Below are 6,147 nucleotides of genomic sequence, written 5' to 3'. Positions count from 1 at the left end.
TCGTTGTTTACCGTGGCCGTGGCTTTTATTGGCGATGCGTACGTATCAAAGTACAAGGGTCCTGCAAAAAGTTCTGTCATTGCGTTTGGATTTCTTAAGTGCTACGTTTTATTAAAATTAATTTTATTACAAACCTTAAAAGTATTTCCCGTTTACCGAAACACATTTTCAAAACCTTTTTACTCAGTCGCGAAAAGCAGATAAATAGTCTTCTTTTGGTATCTGTTGGAGTCACTGATAAATGGTGCTGCCAAGAGAACTTTTGGACTTATATTTCTTTCCAGAAAGCATTTGAAATAAAAAAAAGTCACAGGGACTAAGGTCAGGTGAGTAAGGCGGATGGTTTACAACTTCCTTTTCAGAAGCCAAGAAAAGACTTAACAACCTCGCACTTGCGAGTTGTTTCGTTTTCTCCTCAGTGAGCAAATGAGGTACCCACCTAGCGCAAACCTTTCTCAGGTCTAAACGTTTTTTTCAGAATTGTTTGCACACCGCCTTCTGATATGCCTGTACAAATGGCTATATCTTTCACCGACAATCGCGCATCCTGTTCAACCACAGCTTTTACAGCAGCGATATTTGCCTTGGTAACAGAGGTTTTAGGCCTACCAGAACGGGCATCATCTTCGATACATAATTTCACAGATTTAAAAGCTTAAACCTACCTAAAAACTGTGCGCATTGAAATGACCTTAGGTATATGACAAGTAAATTGGTCAGTTTATATGACTGCATGTATTTCAATCACTCGGTCATTTGAAAAGCAATTTGCACGAAACAAACGGATATCATTAGCTATTGGACACCCCATCATTCAAGTGCAATGAAGCGTTTTGAAAAAGAATTGGGATAAAACTACGGAAGCCCATTAGTGACAGAACATTTTGCAGGACCCTCGTATACGTGTTTGTGAACGTCTTTTTGTGTGTTTAGCGGCAGTTTAAGATCAGAACTTTGATGGATAGGGCTAGTCAGTACAAATGAAATATGTAAGATGAAGATAACGCAACCAAATAATATGATAGCAGAATTCGTTTGATTGAGCAGTTCATTGGAGGTAACGAACTAACCATTTGCTTATCATTAACTGGATACCCTGATCCCAAAGTAACAGAAAAATAGGAATATTGAGACCAAGCATGGGAAGATATGTTTTGGCTGCCATATGACGTGTCTGCTGTGTGTTTATATGGAGATAATTTTGAACAATAGAATACGATCTAGCAAATAAACAACAAACTCGGTTTGATTGAGTCCGTCCATAAAAGCTTCTGAAATGTGTAACGCCTCTTTCACACATCCGTGAATTGAGCACTAAAGGGGTTGTGTTTACTTCCCTTTTATGAACCAAAATTGCGCGCAAATGAATTTCATTTTCTGTCTTTAATAACGTTTTCATATTGATATTGACAGGTTTCCAGTTGACTATTTTGGTGTGTTGTTTGGCTTTATACAGTTATCAGCGGGAATAGCCGGTGTTGCACAGTACCCATTGTTCCAGTGGTATGACGCCTACGACGGATCTTATATGCATGTAAGTCGGGTAGCTTTGGTGTTTTGTTGTAATCAAACAGTCGTCAAAGAGTGAATTATGAGTGAATCAAATGCTATGGATGTTTTATTTATTTAGTCTGTTGGGTTTAACGTCGCACCGACACAGTTTTAGGTCATATGGCGACTTTCCAGCTTTGATGGTAGAGGAAGAATCCAGGTACCCATCCATGCATTACTTCATCACGAGCGGGCACCTGGGTAGAACCACCGACCTTCCGTAAGCAAGCTGGATAGCTTCCTCACATGAAGATGTCAACGCCCCGAGTGAGGCTCGAACCCACATCGATGAGGGGCAAGTGATTTGAAGTCAGCGACCATAACCACTCGGCCACCGAGGCCCCCAAATGCTATGGATGGAAGAGCAACTGCATGTAAGCATCATTTACCAACCGTGCTTATGATATTTCCGTATGTTAGTGAGTGAACATATGCATCAGTCCTAAAGTCAACTAACAAAATGTTCCCACTTTTCCGTTTCCCGTCCAATGTTCGCCTAATATCAAATTAATGTAGTCAAATTCTCAATGTACGACAATAGTCAGTGTTCTATTCATGTAAAAGTTAAATGGAACATTATATCGCTTTAGCAAGGGCTTATAGTGTTGAAGTGGATAAATAGATGCATATATACGTTTTCACACTAATGTTACGATTTTAAATTTACATATGATATCATTTGTTGTTTTTTTTAAAATTTATGGACAAGAAAGTGTATTTTCACCGTTCCCTAAAACCAGTCATATGTAAAAACATTTTCAGGTAAATATTTTGCTACTTGTCCTCGAAGTGTCCACATTGATCCATCCAATACTCCTGTATATAAAAGGTCGTCGGGACAAAGGTGAAGGCAGTGGCAGTGTTTATAGACACGAGTATACAATTGACGTACCGACGACGGCGTGAAGAACCAATTGCCGTTCAATACAATACAATACAATACAATACAATACAAATTTTATTTAAAGTCGGTGCATATATATAGAAAGGAAAAACATTAGCTATGTATAGCTTTTTACCGACAGTATAAAAGATTCCGGGCCAAAGAGAAGTTAAAAGTCATGTACCGGTGCAAACTTAATAGGACATGTTTCATAACGTAATTATACCATAAGCTCGTATTGCATTTGAATAGGCCTCTATTAGATCTTTATCCTCAATTTTCCCGCCTTTCTTCTTTGATTGATAAACATGACAAATGAACGTGACATCGCTTACCTGCATATCCAAATATGTTCAATCATTTAGCCAAAAGACGCGTTGATATTTATGAAGTGTGAATCGTGAAACTTGTGGTTTTTATCTATATATTCTTTTTTCAACTTCGGGTTTTCTTCTGTCCGAGTGATTGGAGTTGTAGGATGAAATAACTAACACTTCCCGGTATTTTTAAAGAAGACTATGTTTAATAAACGGCTACATTTGGTAGGAAGAAGAAGAGATTATGTTAAGGAAGTTTACACATTTACATTATACTCGTCTACACATAATCCATTATCGTTTGCAAGAATATGCTGCCTTATTTTTCACACATATATGTGTGTTGAAACCATAGATCTTTCTTTGATGCAAAACATGACCGCTTTATGAAATATGACATATCTCAGCAAAAACGTTTAATTTTGTATCATGTAATATTGAAGCTATTAGTGTGTGAATACGACACTAACATGCTATTCACTGCTCGTCTTTCATGATTGTTTCGTGTAGTTAAGTGTGTGCACTTTTAAAGCAAAATGACAAAGCTTATGTTTGTCTCTGTTTAATTCATGATATATGTAAGTTTATTATTCTAGTACATGGCAAAGTAATGTTGTAGTCTGACATGTGAATTTGAACTTTTTATTTGTATGCAATTTTGTTCCATGCAAGTTAATGACTTTTAATAAATCATTATTTTTGTCTATTTGCTTAGTCTTTGTTTACTAGAAAATACCTCACAGTATTATGGCGTTTTTTATATTTAGCAGTATGTAAATATACAATCGATAGCATTCTTGTTTGATGTAAAATATATACACGAACAAAGTTCAATCAATAGCTGGCACAGGGAATGAGTGGAAGGAAATGTAAACATTTCTAACAGAGCATTGTGATGGTTCAAATCTTGCAATTGCTTTTATATATATATATATATATATATATATATATATATATATATATATATATATATATATATATATATATATATATATATTTTGCATTATATATTGTAACTTTTTTGTACGGTTTGGACGGCTAGTCTCAAATTCATTATTCCATCACGCATTTCCATATAAAATCTCTAAATTAATAACTATTGAAATTTATGACTGGACAATTCTATTAAAACTAACCAGTTTTGCTTGAACATATCACCTGAGCGCAAACATTAAAAATGAAAAAAGTTATAGGCAGAGTGTATTTGAATATTATTGTGTGTGTTTCTTTTCTATCATGAATGACACATTTCATTTTATGAATGAGTTGGATCATGATTTATCTTCGTAGCAGTTGAAAAAGAGAGAAATTTGAATACTTTTAAACATTATACAATACTGACCTTGGAGTCAAACTTACCAGAAGAATGGAGCGCGCTACCGCTCGACCAACGACGAATTAGTGGTGGTATCTTCGAAGTTGTATATAGACTTAATCTTATTTTGTTTATTTACATTTCAAAACGCCTTTATACTGTGCAATACCATTTACAAGCTATGCAGAATATACCTAAACTCGTTTTATTTTCAATTTTCACCTTGTTCTTAACGTGAAAACGAGATATAATTCTGTAATATTGACACTGCGCCTCCAGCCACAGACGGGGTCAGGACCCCCCACCCACTACACTCTCCTCTGCCCCTGCCTAAGTTTAGCGAACATTTTTTTAGCATTTTAACATGTATTGAGCATAGGTGACGATCATAAAACGCATTTTGTAACAATTTCAGCGTGTTTTAAAAATGGCTTTTTACCACCAATGCTCTTAAACGAACATCACCTTCTTAAAATAAAGTTTATTATTTTATTATTATTATTAATTTTAGAAACTTAAATAACACAATCAATATTTTAATTAGAAATGTTGTTCTCTCGTTACGTGAAGTCAAGACAACTAAGGGTGATTATTTCGAAATCCAGTCATGCACGACAAAGTTCTTTAGCGGACACGAATATAAGTTACCACCATAGTTTATTAGTATTTGTGCTAGGAGTCTATAACCTGCAAGGGATATGCCCCCTTGATTTAGTTTGAAAAAGTTTTTAGACAAGTAATTTGAATATCCTTCCATGTACACAAAAATACAGATCGGACATTGAATGATGACTTTGAATGTAAATGAGATGTGAAACCAAAATTTGTAGTCCTGTTTGGCGCCATATAACCTATACTGTGTTGGTGTGCCGTAAAACCCAAATAAATAAATGAATGATAACTTTAAATGACGTGGCTATCGTCGTAAGTATATTGCTACATGTTATTATCCTAATTCAGATATAGTTTTAATATTTAGCAATAAACTAAAGACACTACTGCGATAAGGAATGTAATAACCTGACTTTTATGCGGATGTTATTCACAAACAACAACAGATTCTGTGTCATGGCAATTTTTCAGCTGTTTTTTTGGTAAACTTACAAAAATTTCCACTGAACGGTCACACCTCATGTTTGGTGTCAGCCTTATTACAGTTTGTAGCTGCGCTTTGTTCTTTGATATGGACTAGGGTATTGTTAGTCAGTCGGACTGAACAGCTTTGATATTTGTCTTCTGTCTTTTGTCGGTGCTTCCTGTTGCTCTGCCATCTGCGAAGGCATTGAGTATATGCGTGTATGGTTCTCTATGTTTTCCGTATGTATATTTTCTGTGGTTTCTACATTCTCTATATGTTTTGCCTTGGTTGTGTACTTCTGTGTGCATTTTTGTCATGCTGTTGAGGGGGCTGCGTTCATGGGACTTGACTTTTAATATTAGATCTTTTCCCTTGATTTAAAAATATTTGGCCTATCGGTATGACTATGACCTTTAAGTCAGGAGTATAAGTTCTGCATATGACACTTTGTGTAATAATAATATACAATTTTTGCTTTTTGTGGATTTATCTATCTGATAAAAGCGATATCGACGAAGGGTGCAACCCGAGGTTGATATCGCTTTTATCGGGTCGATAAATCCACATTTTTACCGAATCTATAAGGCAACAAATTGTCTTATTATTAAATCCAGCCTACTTATAAGTATTTCCCAATACAGCGGTTCTAGTGATTTTTTATAACTGTAAGATTTCAATAATTTATCATAAAATCCAGCAGTGGTACAATACAAAAATTGCCAAGCTTATGAAACATTATAATTAACAGTTATATTGGAACAGTTTTGAAACACAGGCATGGGACACATGGGCCTTCTCTGTATATTCATCATGTTCATTGACCTGTGGGAGACTGCAGTTACACTGTTTGACTTCATAGTTTGCATGTTAAACAATCAACATTTCTAAGTAAGGAGTCAATATTTTCACTATCCTGATAAACTTCTGAAGTTCATTGAGTAAATCATTCAACTGTGAACTAGTGGTTCTAGAGTTTCCAAATTTATATCAGATTCAGCAGCAG

At 35.3% G+C, this 6,147-nt stretch overlaps 2 protein-coding genes across 2 annotated transcripts in view; one reads left to right on the top strand and one right to left on the bottom strand.

The window, feature by feature from the left end:
* The window catches only part of LOC123559918 (nascent polypeptide-associated complex subunit alpha-like), a 193,863-nt gene that overhangs the window by 83,599 nt on the left and 104,117 nt on the right, over nt 1–6,147 (bottom strand). The gene's annotated exons all lie outside the window — the stretch shown is intronic.
* Nucleotides 1,414–6,147, top strand: part of LOC123559920 (equilibrative nucleobase transporter 1-like) — a 97,435-nt gene continuing 92,701 nt past the window's right edge. Inside the window, exon 1 of the mRNA XM_053552108.1 lies at nt 1,414–1,534. The gene's annotated coding sequence lies outside the window, so the exon portion shown is untranslated. The remainder of the gene's footprint in view (nt 1,535–6,147) is intronic.

The sequence above is a fragment of the Mercenaria mercenaria genome, chromosome 10 (genome assembly GCF_021730395.1).
Source record: "Mercenaria mercenaria strain notata chromosome 10, MADL_Memer_1, whole genome shotgun sequence".
NCBI classification, from domain to species: Eukaryota; Metazoa; Mollusca; class Bivalvia; order Venerida; family Veneridae; genus Mercenaria; species Mercenaria mercenaria.
This window is presented reverse-complemented; position numbering and strand designations above follow the sequence as displayed.